Raw genomic sequence first — 14124 nt, 5'->3', positions numbered from 1 at the left:
GAAATAACATTAATATTACATGGTAATTTATAGATATGCTAGTATTTAGAAGAGGAGAAATTATCACAGATAAGGAAGAAATGTTATAATGACAGAGGGAACAAATTATAAAGAGAAATAACAGGGTCGCCTGGGTGGCTCAGTAGGTTGAGTGTCCGACTTCAGCCTAGGTCATGATCTCATGGTTCCTAAGCTCAGAGCCCGGAGCCTGCTTCAGATTCTGTGTCTCCCCCTCTCTCTGCCCTTCGCCTGCTCATTCTCTCTCTCTCTCTCTGTCTCTCTCTCTCTCTCTCTCTCAAAAATAAATAAGCATTAAAAATTTTTGTAAAAAGAGGATAAAGAATTAGAATTTTTATGAACCTAATAGATATATTTTACATAAAGCCATAATTGATAGGACTGATAAGATGAATAGATAAAAGTACAATATAGGTGAAGTTTTTTAATACTTTTCTCACAGTCCACCCTCAATAAATATGATGCCACTGCATTTAAATTCTAGAATCTTACAAAAATATATTTTAATTTTATCTTTCTTGTCTTTGAATAATATTCATTATATATTTTATGTCTACTTATGTTATAAACCACACAATTCAATTTAAAATATGATTTTTTTCAATTTAAAGTATGATTTATTTGGAAGAGCTACATAACTCTGTGGACTGATATTTTCTTAAGTGACCAATGGAGAATGTTAAAAAACCATTCATCTGGAAAAGATCCATTCAAAGCATAAAAGAGACTAATGAATTTGAAAGTAACAAATTACAAAATGTGCACTAATATGGTTTTCTGATTCCTTATTGAAATTAACCTTTAAGAAGCTACCACTTGTCAAGTTTTGACATTATATTAAAGAAAAATATCTACAATTATCTGAAAAGGCTTTTAGAATACTTTTAACTTTTCAAATTACTTGTCTGTATTAAGAACAGATTTTCTTCATATACTTGAACTATAAAAAACATAATAATGAACTAAATACAGAAATAATTGTGAGAATCCATTTATCTTTATTTATTACACAGAGATTTTCAAAATCTAAAGCATTGCCACTTTCTTCCTCACTATTTTGTATATACTTTTTTTGAGGCATAAATGATATATAGCATTATATTAGTTTCAATTGTACGACATAATGATTGGATATTTGTATATATTGTGAAATGATCACCACAATAAATCTAGTTAATGTAGGCCATCATAGGTGTCACAATTTTTTGTGTGTGATTAGAACTTTTAGATCTAGTCTCTTAGCAACTTTCAAATGTATGATATACTATTATTAACTATAATTACCATGCTGTACCATGAATGTTTATTTTGTAACTGGAAGTTTGTACCCTTTGATCCTTTTCACCCATGTTGCTCACTCCTCACCCAGCTCCTCTGGCAACCATCAATCAATTCTTAGTATCTGTGTCTTTTTTTTTTTTTTTTGAATTCCATATACAAGTGAGATCATACAGTATTTGTCTTTCCCTGTCTGACTTATTTCACTTAGCATAATGCCCTCAAGGTCCATTCATGTTGTCACAAATGGTAAGATTTTTTTCTTTGGTAGGGATGAATAATACTCATATATATATCAATTTTGTTTCATTCATCTATTGATAGACATTTAGGTTGCTTCCAAATATTTAGCTATTTTAAATAATATGGGAATGAACATGGATCACAGGTGTGCAGATGTCTTTTACAGTTAGTGTTTTCGTTTTTTTGGATAAATACCAAAAGTGCAATTGTTGCATCATATGATATTTTTTTCTTTCTTTTTTTTTTTTAATGTTTATTTTATTCTTGAGAGAGAGAGAAAGAGAGTTTGAGCACAGTAGGGGCAGAAAGAGAGGGAGACACAGAAACTGAAGCAGGCTCCAGGCTCTGAGCTGTCAACACAGAGCCCGATGGGGGGCTCGAACTCACAAACCGTGAGATCATGACCTGAGCCAAAGTTGTACACTTAACTGACTGAACCACCCAGGTGCCCCTGATATTTTCATTTTTAATTTTTTGAAGAACCTGCACTGTTTTCCATAGTGGCTGTACCAATTTACATTCCCATCAACATGCACAGTGGTTCTATTTTCTCCATATTTTTGCTAACATTTGCTATTTTGTATCATTTTGATAATTGCTCTTCTAACAGGTATGAGGTGATATCCTCTTATGATTTTGATATGCATATAGTTATTTTTTGTATATAGGTATCTAAAAAAATTTTTTTAATGTTTATTTATCTTTGAGGGAGAGAGGGGAACATGAGTGGGGGAGGAGACACAGAATCCGAAGCAGGCACCAGGCTCTGAGCTGTCAGCACAGAGCCAGATGTGGGGCCCAAGCCCACGAACTGTGAGATCATGACCTGAGCTGAAGCTGGACATCTAACTGACTGAGCCATCCCCTTAGTTGCCCTTTTGTATACGGCTAATTTTTTAATTTAAATATTTGTTTACATTAAAATATAGCAATATAGTGGATTTGATTTTTACTTTATCAATAAAGAGGTATTAAAATTTTCAGTTTTTATTTTTTTTTGTTGTGATAAGAACACTGACTCATTACTTTCTTGATGAACTTTTAAGTGCACAATACAGCATCATCAAGTACAGGCACAATGCTGCACAGCAGATCTCTAGAACTAATTTTGTTTATCTTGCTTCACAGCATCTTTATACTCATTGACCAGCTTCTCATTTCCCCATTGCCTGGCAATCACCATTCTACTCTCTGTTTCTATGAGTCTGAGTAGTTTAAATACTTCTTTTAAGTGGAATCAGGCCAGGGGCACCTGGGTGGTGCAGTCTGTTACGTGTCTGACTCCTGATCTCAGTTCAGGTCGTGATCTCAGAAGCCCCATATCGAACTCTGCACTGATTTTGCAGACCCTGTTTGGGATTCTGTCTCTTCTTCTCTCTGACCCTCCCCTGTTTGCGTTCTCTCTGTCTCTCTTTCTCAAAATAAATACACTTAAAATATTTTAAAAAGTAAAGGGAATCAGGCCAGGGTCCTCCACGTTGTCATATAAGGCAGGATTTCCTTCTTTTTAAGGAGTAAATAATGTTCCGTTGTATGCATATGCCAATTTTTCTTTATCCATTCAACCATCAATGAACATTTAGATGGTTTCTGTACCTGTTATTGAGGGTAGTGCTGCCATGAACATGGGGATGCAGATATTTCTTTGAGATCCTGATTTCAGTTCTTTTGGATATATACCCAGAAGTGAGATTGCTGCATCCCTGTATTTGTTCTATTTTTAGTTTTTGAGAAATCTTCATGATGTTTTCCCTAGCAGCAGCACCAATTCCCAACAAGAGCGCACATGGGTTTCCAAACAAAAGCTCTATCTCACAATAGATTGATATTCCTGAGGCTAAGCAAAGGATGCTTGGCAATGGAAAAAAATAACAGTGGTTGGTATACTGTTTGTTTGTTGTTTTGCTGGCACTTTAAATGTTCCTTTTTGTTTTCTGACTCTATAATTTCTGACAGTATGTCTGTGGATTCTTATCATTATGCTCTGTATATAAGAAGTCTCTAGTTTTTAAAATATTCTTTCTGTGGTTTGAGGGTGGCTTAGTTGCTTAAGTGCCCAACTCTCGGTTTTGGCTCAGGTCCTGATTTCATGGTTTGCAAGTTTGAGCCCATGTCAGGCTCCTTGCTCAGAGTGCAGAACTTGCTTGGGATTCTTTCTCCCTCTCTCTCTGCCCCTCCTCCAATCGTGCTGCTCTCTCCCTCTCCCTCAAAATAAATAAATAAAATATTTCTTTTATACTAGTGTTTTTTTTTTTCAATTTAATTATGGTGTTCTTAGTTGCTTATACTCCTTACAGTTCATTGACCTTTTTGTATTAATAGGTTTATAATTTTCTTTAAAATTAGAAGATTTTCTGCCATTTTCTCTTCAGTTTGTTATGTTTTTCTCCGTTTCTTCATGTTTGTTTTTTACTTCCCTTTCCTTCCCATCCATGTTGTACTAACTCCATGTATGTTAAACAGCTTGTTATTGTCCTAAGTTACACTGAGGCTCTTCATTATTTTTAGTCTATATTCTCTCTGTGTTTTGCTTTGGATGGTTTCTATTGCTCTGTCTTCCAGTTCAATGATCTTTTCTTCTCCTTTTTTTAATCTATGGTTAATTGCATCCAGTATATTTTTATTTCAGACCTTGTAGTTTTCATTTCCATAAAGCCAATTTAGTTCTTTTATTTTTTTTCCTTTTCTCTCCTCATTATGTTTAAAATTTCCTTTAAATCATTGAGCATATTTGTGATAACTATTTTAAGGTCTCTGTCTATAAATCACATCATTTTTCTCAATTCCAGGACTATTTCTGTTGAGTTGTTGAGTCACTTCTGTTGCTTTTTAAAATTTTTGGTCTTAATACATTGCTTCTTCTCATCACTAAGTCTAATCTTCTAAGTTCTTAAATTAACACATACTATAAACATGTTTATTGACTGGATTTTTTTTTATTAGCTACTGATTACATATTGCTTTATATTTTGTATATTTGGGCACATACATATGTCTGTACACATATATGTATATATGTGTACACATATATTGCATACGACATAAGTTTTATATGTAATATATATGGTATTTACACATTTATTCCATATATATGCAGGATACAGTGTGTATATATAACAGGCTTATTCTGTGTACATGTATGCATTCAACACATATATAATTACTATATTAATAAATTACAACATCCAAATGACAAAAATACAATTTTTCAAATTCATTGAATTTTACAGATGATAGGCCTTGCCCAGTCTTACTAGATTACAGACAAACTACAATCACAAAAGCTGCAATTTTTGTTTAAAGTTAATAATGAGGAAGCCTAAGTCATAAGTCCTGATTCCAGTTTGATGTGCTTGCCACTTTATCATCCTAATCTGAGAGATTTCAATAGTCATTCCTGGAAATTCCAAATCCCAGTAGCTTCTAGAGAAAACAATTTATCTATTGCCTATGTTTTAAAAGCCATCACTTTTGCCTGAGGTATCACCTAACACAAATTATTTCATATTGTAATAACATAGACAATGATGCATACTATAAAAACTTATTTATAGTTTGCTATATCACACTAAGTAAAAGTATGTGAGAATATTAAAGTGTTTAGTTACTTTTATGTTTTTAATTATTCTGGCTTTTTAAAGGTAAATTCATCATTTCTCTACCAGTACATTTCCTTGCCAGGCTAGAAATATACACAGTCTAGTGGATATGCTAATGATGAAATGGACTTTAGAATTATTTCATTTAGTACATAATTATTGAGTGACTGCTCCTTGCCAGGAACTTATGGCATAATATGACAAAATTAATATTTCCAGTATTCCTCTAAAATTATCACTACTATAATATTCAAGTGCATTCTATTAACTAGTTTGTAGAAAGTAACACTCTATATAGCCTGCTGTTTTCCTTCCAGTAACTAGGGAGAATTAGACTTATTAACAAATTAAATTAATCCTTTTTAAATGCATGAAATTGTTGAGGATTTAAATCAGATTCTCTAAAATATGACTTTTAGAGGAGAATTCTGATATATACATATATGTCAGTATAATATAAAAACCTTCAGACATATAATAATACCATTGTAAAATAGAAAACTTTTAGCAAAACACATGCAAAACTCTTTTTTCAGTCTTGTTTTTGTTTAACATGGGAATATTATTTTATATTCATTTTACATAAAAGTAAATATCAAAATAGAAGGAATTATGTAGATAAAAATGATATGTTTTTTGGCTCCTTTGGAAGCTAGGAGAAAAAAAAGCCCTTTGAAAATTTCAACAAGTTTTACAGTATTGTTTATTATAATGTCTAATGTCTTAATTCCTTTTTCTATAAACCTGACATCTTTTTAAAGAAGTATTTTTCCTTAAAACCAAATAACGTATTTTAAAATCTCGTTCTGCAATCTTTACCCTTTACTAACAGAACATGATCAGCATTCTTAACATTGATGATATTACTTAAGATCTCTGTAAATTAAACACTTATTCATGGGACCCTGAATATTTCTTCATGATCTCCGGCTTGATTATTTTAACTGAGTTTTAATCTAAGTCTCCTAAATTGTCATAAAAATTAGGCTGATTCGCTGTCCCTCTGAGACTGTGGTATAAAAGCCCATCCATCACGGTGTATCTAATTAAGAAACTAAGTTAAGAGGTGTTTGAACAAGATATTTGAAAATCTCAGGGGACCAGACAATTGAATTGGTATTTCAGACATATCAAATTAGTTAATGATTTGGGAATCTTTATTCTGCAAGAGTATGTAAATTAAAAAAGAATAATGAAATTCATTAAAGCTCGGTATCAGGGAGGAAGGAGGGCCTGTGCACCACAGCATGTAATTGTAAGAACCTGCTCCATTCAGATAGAAGGACAGGAAGCTAGGGGAACAAAAAAAGCAATTGAACAGATTAATTTCATATTGGACATAGATAATTACAATTATTTTTCTTTATATTTTTAGGGTATCTTTCTCATAATTGACAAACCCATATTTGGTAACGAGACTTGTTTTCCATTTTCACTTCGCCATATGAACTTGTAAGATAAATGTCTTGCCATTCAAAATGACAATAGATGTTGAATTTTTTTCTTGAAACTTAACAAAGTATTTTATTTATTCTGTCAGCCTATTTTGATACTGAAAAAAAGCAGAATAAAAGTATACTGCTTTATCCAAAAGCATGGAGTGAAAGGAATATTAAATCTGACCCAACAAATAACTGGACTGGAATATGTATTCAGAATGTAAACAAAACCTTTTTGCCTGTTCCAAAGCAGTATACTCATGGTTCTTTTAAAGCATATAAGATAAGAAAGCAACCAATGATAATATTTGGCTCAGTAAAATAAAAATAATTTCTTCCATTTGGTATCATTTTATTTGCCCATCAAAAATATTCATTTTTAACGTATCATTTAAAAGACTTAGACTCAGATAAAATATATAAAGGGTTGGGATGCTTGGGTGGCTCCGTTGGTTAAGCATTTGACTCTTGATTTTGGCTCAGGTCAGGATCTCGCCTTTTGTGAGTTTGAACCTGGCACAGAGCCTGCTTGGGATTCTCTGCTTCTCCCAGCTCTCTCTCTCTCTCTCTCTCTCTCTCTGTCAAAATGAATAAATAAACTTTAAAATATATAAAGGGTTTTAGAACATGCTAGAGATATAAAAATAATATACTTTCCCTAAATAAGAAAACTGTAGAAATATAAAAGCCAAATATTGGTTTGAATTATGATACTCAATTAAAAATTTTTTTCTCACGTCTATTTATTTTTGAGACAGAGAGAGAGAGAGAGGGAGAGAGAGAGAGAATGAACAGGGGAGGGGCAGAGAGAGAGGGAGACACAGAATCTGAATCAGGCTCCAGGCTCTGAGCTGTCAGCACAGAGCCCGATGCAGGGTTCAAATCCACAAACCTCAAAATCATGACCTGAGCTGAAGTCCGATGCTTAACTGACTGAGCCACCCAGGCACCCCTATGTTACTCCATTTAAAACTACAATATCCCAGCGACTCTAGGATATTAGCATGTTCCCTCCTAATGCCTTCCCCTCCTTTCTCCTCCTTGGCTAATCCCTCCAACCCTAGAGGCTGCATATTTGACTTTTATAAGAATTCTGTCTTTTGTTAACCTCAGAAACAAAGAAAATTGTAAAGATTTGCAAAACACTATTTATTGTGTCCACAAGGTGAATGCTGAAATCATTAAATTGTTATATATTAAAATTAACACAGGTAAAAATACAGTAGATAACATATTCATTCTCAAGGGGATTCTCATTGAGATGGAGTGCATTCAGGGTAACACATTAACAGTAAAACTGGAAGCAAATATTCTTGAAATAGAAATGGTATTTATAAAGAAAACAATCCTAAAATAGAAATAAAGGATGTGAGCAAAAGTTTATGAGTAAGGATATCCACTGCAATATTATTCCCAATAGTGAGAATGATGGCAAGACAATAGGGGAAAGGGTTAAATATACAATGGTAAATCTCTCAACTGCGCGGTTTAAGCAGAAGGAATATTTATTGACAATAAAAAATGGTCATGATTTAATATCATGAGTGAAGAAAGCATAATTTGAGAAACAAGATATATTGCACAATATGATTCCAAAATATTTCTTTTAATTTTATAATTATATTTATATAGAAAAAAAAGACTGAAACACAATGCATTATTATATTGTTAAATTGAACACTAAGCGTCTGAATTAACTGGGATATTAATTTTTTATTCTTTACTGATTCCCATATTTCCTTCTTGTTTTAAATGAAATTATACAGTAGTAGATCCCCTTATTCAGTTTCACTTGTACAGTTTTGTTTACCTGCTGTTGACTGTGGTCCTGATGCAGATGACTGATCCCTTTTTTGATGTATCATCAGAAGGTCAGTAGTGCCTAAGCCTAGCTCACAATTCCTATGTCATTCACTTACTTCATCTCATCACAGAGGCATGGTATCATCTCAGATCATCACGAGAAGAAAGGCAAGTCCAATACAAGATATTTTGAGAGACAGAAAGGCTGCATTCATATAACTTTTTTTTAAAATATGAAATTTATTGTCAAATTGGTTTCCATACAACACCCAGTGCTCATCCCAACAGGTGCCCTCCTCAATACCCATCACCCACCCTCCCCTCCCACCCCCCATCAATCCTCAGTTTCTTCTCACTTTTTAAGAGTCTCTTGTGTTTTGACTCCCTCCCTCTCTAACTTTTTTTTTTTCCTTTCCCTCTCCCTTGGTCTTCTGTTAAGTTTCTCAGGATCCACATAAGAGTGAAAACATACGGTATCTGTCTTTCTCTGTATGACTTACTTCACTTAGCATAACAGTCTCCAGTTCCATCCACGTTGCTACAAAAGGCTGTATTTCATTCTTTCTCATTGCCACATAGTATTCCATTGTGTATATGAACCACAATTTCTTTATCCATTTATCAGTTGATGGACATTTAGGCTCTTTCCATAATTTGGCATATTACTTTTATTACATTATATTATTATAATTATTCTAGTTCACTGTTAGTTATTGTTAATTTCTTACTGTGCCTAATTTATAAATTAAGCTTTATCATAATATAAATAATATAGGAAAAATAGTAGAAAAAACATATATAGTGTTTTGTGCTATCTATGGTTTTAGGCATTGATTGGAGGTCTTGAAACACATCCCCTGTGGATAAAGGGGAACTACTCTATTACTTTATCAGAAAAATATCAATGATAAAAATGTAATTCCTGTAAGATTTATTTTCCATTTAAAAATATATTTTTCAGGGGCGCCTGGGTAGCTCAGTTGGTTAAGTGTCTGACTTTGGCTCAGGTCATGATCTCCTGGCTTGTGAGTTAAAGCCCTGCGTCGGGCTCTGGGCTGACAGTTCAGAGCCCGGAGCCTGTTTTGGATTCTGTGTCTCCCTCTCTCACTGCCCCACCCCCCGCTTGAACTCTGTCTCTCAAAAATAAATAAATGTTAAAAAAAGTTTTAATATATTTTCAAAACAACAATAAAAAGCATCATGTTATAACAAATTTATTTTCCCCAATGTGGGAGAAAGATAACTTTTATTAAGTTTATGAAGCAAATGCACAAATAATTATAGTTATAAACATATATAAATGTAATTTTCTGGTTATTAATATTTGGTAAAAAATTGTAATTAATATTATTTACATTTCCTGAAGAACTCCTGTAATAATACTTATGAAGTTTCTTCATTGTTATCTTGTTTTTTAAATTTTCTTATTTTGAGACACAGAGAGAGAGAGAGAGAGAGAGAGCACAAGTAGGGTTGGGGCAGAGGGAGAAGGAGGAGAGAATCCCAAGTTGGCTCCGTGCTGTCAACGTAGAGCCCAACATGGGGCTAGCTGTCACAAACCGTGAGATCATGACCTGAGCTGAAATCAAGAGTCAGACACTTAATTGACTGAGCCACCCATGCACCCTGTTTCTTCTTCATTATTGTAGACATTGTGGTTATTGTCAAGTCTCATTTTATCTAATCTCACTTTGACACTAGCCCAGGGTTTTTGGTGGTCTGAAACAGTCAAGGTAATACAATTCCACTGGTCAAATGATTATGTCAAAAAAGACTCTCAATTTAAATAAATGAGTACTTGGAATGCTGCCCAGCACGGTGGCTTCAGCAGTATTCATTTAGACTAAATTGGCTCAATAAGAGCAAAGCTTAGGACAAAATTCCTGTGGCTCAGAAAGTCCTCCCTTCTAGAAGCAAGTAAGGAATCTAGTCACCATGGCTTCTGTTCCCAAGAGCAAGCCAAAGAAATAAGTTGGTCCAGAGAGGTCAGCAGATCTGAAGATATCTCACCGCCTAACTGACCATGCCTGAAACTCGCCTTACTTTAGGATATTTCAACTACATGAGTCAATAATAAATATTCATTGTTTAAGGAAATTTAACTTTTATTTTCTGTTACATAAAATTATCAGCATAACAACTGAAATAATGTCACAAATTTAATTTTATAGTAAATTTCTTAAACCTTGCATCCAGTTATATTGAACTATGATTCAAACAGATCACATGCTCTGTCTTTGAAGTTTCATAGGATTTTTTCTTTACTGTAACACAGGAACTACTGATATAAGTACGATCATATCCTGCCACACGGGCATTGTAGTATGAATTCTGCTTCATTTGAAGTACATTAATGTCAGTGTGGTTTTCAACATGGGCATGTTTACTTTTCACAAGCAGAATTCTATACTTAAAAAATAACATGATTCATTTGGAAGGCCACTCAGAAATGGACAGGTTGTTAATAATAAGGACAATGTTTCATTTGGGAGAATTTATTTACATATTTATCTCCATATATTTTAATACTCAAACACTTATAAACTTCTGATCTATTTTTATTTCCTTTAAAAGTAAAATTTCCTTGCAATGATACGTTCCTGATATGACTCAATGATGTGTATATTTCAGCTTATTGAGTTAAAATTCTCTTCATGCAAGAAGCATAGTGAAGGTGTATTTTTTTAAATGAAATTCCATGAACAACCGCCCATGTCTTAAGTTGTTTCTGAAGTAGAGCATGCAAAAAATTATAGTGGAACAATCACAGTGATGTTGAATGTTCAATGTTCGCACTAAACATGTTTGCATTCTTAATGACTTTAGAAAAGTCACTCTAAAGTCTAGATCAAAATTTCCTAAAGTAATGCATGATTTTCAAAGAAGTGTACTATTTTGAATCTGATTATCTTACAGAAAACTCATACTCATTAAACTAGCAAACAGAATGCCGTGATTTTGAAAAGCAGGACTAAATGTCCATAATATATCAGTAATGGTAAGCTTTGTTAGATTAGATAGGATGGGAGAAAGGTGTAGCCATCACACAATTCTACCTAAGGCCAACTTCTTAGTGGAGCAGTGTTAGGTGTAAGCCTGTGCCTTTAAAACCCAAACTTGTGATTTCTCTTTACTTTACCTGTTTAATGATGGATTCATAGATCTGCTGTATGTATACAGTAAAATATGTCTTTAATGTTAGTATCAACATTTTTACAGCATGAATTTCACTTAATTCAGAAATAAATATTTCCGTGGAAATATTTATGGAAATATTTCCATAAATAAACCAGGCACAGATTTTAAAAACTAAAACATCTCCATGGGTTACTTATATTCCAGGTAGTATTCACCAGGGATATGACTATCAAAATGAGAATAGAATAACACAGAATATTATATAATCATTTTAAATATATTCAAAGATGTGGTATAGGGCCTGAAATTGAGATTCAGTGTTAAGTGCCACTTTGACATCTGGGAAAATTGAGAGGACTTCACATGGCCAAACTACCAGTGCTCCTCTCCACTCTGCTTCCTTGGATAAGATTCTTCAGCCAAATACTTCTCCTTATCATGGAAACCAGGCATAGATTCTGCTTATCCCTGAGTGGCAGACGTAAGTTCCCTGCCAGCCTGCAGAATTATTCTAAGAAGGCTGTGGCAACCGACGGTCACCTCATCCTCTTGTTACTACAAAGCCTGCCTCCCACAGCCTCTGTTTCTTACTCTGTTCTCCTGAGTTCAAACCCTGCATTTGAGCCTCTTCTCCCAGGCTGTGGATCTATGTGACAAGTAAATGGCTGTTTTTTTTTTTTTTTTAATTTTTTTTTTCAACGTTTATTTATTTTTGGGACAGAGAGAGACAGAGCATGAACGGGGGAGGGTCAGAGAGAGAGAGAGAGGGAGACACAGAATCGGAAACAGGCTCCAGGCTCTGAGCCATCATGAGCCATCAGCCCAGAGCCTGACGCGGGGCTTGAACTCACGGACCGTGAGATCGTGACCTGGCCGAAGTCAGACGCTTAACCGACTGCGCCACCCAGGCGCCCCTAAATGGCTGTTTTTGTGATCTGTCTGCTGTTAGGTATTGTGCATTCACCTACCTTGATCTATTAGGGTGGAAGAGAGGATCCCTTCCTCACCCTTGAGGTGAATAGCAGGCTTTCAGAAAAAAAAAAAAAAAAAGATTCTGGATCTTAAAATATTAGCTATCATTCAGACTCTGAGGCTGCTTCCAAATAATTAAAAAAGCACCACCACAACATGACTAATGTTTCTTAGATTGGATTTTATTTTATTGTCTGTACAAATCACAACTTAGAATTTTCTAGTTTTCATGGTCTTTATTTCTTCACACTGAGCGCATACTCCATGGCATTGCTAATGTAGAGTGCCTGATGCTCCGATTATAAAGTTGGATGGAAATATATGCCATTCAATCTTAATGACAAGTAAATATTCTTGTTCTGATTGGGCTGATTATTTTGCACTTTACATTCAGGGCAATGTATGTGCTTGTGAATTGTGTGTGATGGTAGACTGATGGTGTGCCAGCATCAGATGCCTGTGGCATTGCTCATGTTACCCTGAAAATACTAGAATATGTGTTTATCCTTCAAAGGTAATATTTTCTTTGCATTTCTTTGAACAGGTGATTTTTTTTTCAAAATAGGGCAATACCACCATGAGATGAGGTAATATGATAAACCTTTGTAAGAAGAATCTCTTTATTGGATAAGGTTAGCAAACTAATGCTGTCAGAGATTGTATTACACTATCCCTTGTGTATGCTTGTAGTGCGATTTTCAGAAAAGATCATTTCAGAGAAGTGAAGAATAAATCGCTGTATTCTTGCTCTAAAATCCTTTTCAAAATAGATTTGACAGTTGAGTGATTACATCTCTAATGGAGACTGTGATAGAATATGTGAGATTAAAACTCTGCAGCCTTATCCATGAGGCACTGAACAAAAGGGGTCAACAGAAACAGAGTCCCCCATATCAAACCCAGATAACTAATCAACTTAACTCTGCCCTCAATACATAGAGGTTAAGATCTGTGCCTGCCACAGTCATTGTCGTTCAGGTTTCAAAACCCTATAGTTTTTCTTCCTATAAAGATCTTATCAATTTGATCAGGAACTTTGAGGCTAAAATTAATATCTGGATGTACGATGGTATACTTGGGAAAATAAAACTTTCTGATTCTCTTTAAATTTCCAAAAAGGCTGTTACAAGGAAATGTGTGAGGAGTAGTATCTGTCTAGTTCTCATTTAATTTAGACTTTAAGATTTACAACCTAAGAGAAGATAACTAAATGGAGAAATGATCAAATACCAAATACTAATTTATGTTCTATTAGAGTTTGCACATCCATGGACCTATTCCTACATTTTATCTTGTAGAATTGTTTGTGTTCAAAATAATGGGAAGCAAATATCTCGTATAGGTAAATAAAACATACCATCAACTATCTTCTGAAAAGACAGCCCAAAGATTCTATTTCCTACCTGAAGATTAACCATTCAACTAAATGGCTACCTTACAAAGAAATATTATTAGCAAATAGAATTGAGCTGAAGAAACGTGAATATACAGCAAAACTCTGTAACTTAAAATATTTAAAAATGTTACTATCTGTTTGCTGTAGTGAGAGTTTGGGTACTTTTATGATCATTTCAGTATTTTGGTGGCCAGAATACTGAAGAAGTAGAGCTGTAATTATTTTCTTTAAAATGTTT

Source organism: Leopardus geoffroyi, chromosome C3, assembly GCF_018350155.1.
Source record: "Leopardus geoffroyi isolate Oge1 chromosome C3, O.geoffroyi_Oge1_pat1.0, whole genome shotgun sequence".
In the NCBI taxonomy this organism is placed as follows: domain Eukaryota; kingdom Metazoa; phylum Chordata; class Mammalia; order Carnivora; family Felidae; genus Leopardus; species Leopardus geoffroyi.
The sequence above is the reverse complement of the archived record's forward strand: the minus strand, read 5'-3'. Positions refer to the sequence as shown.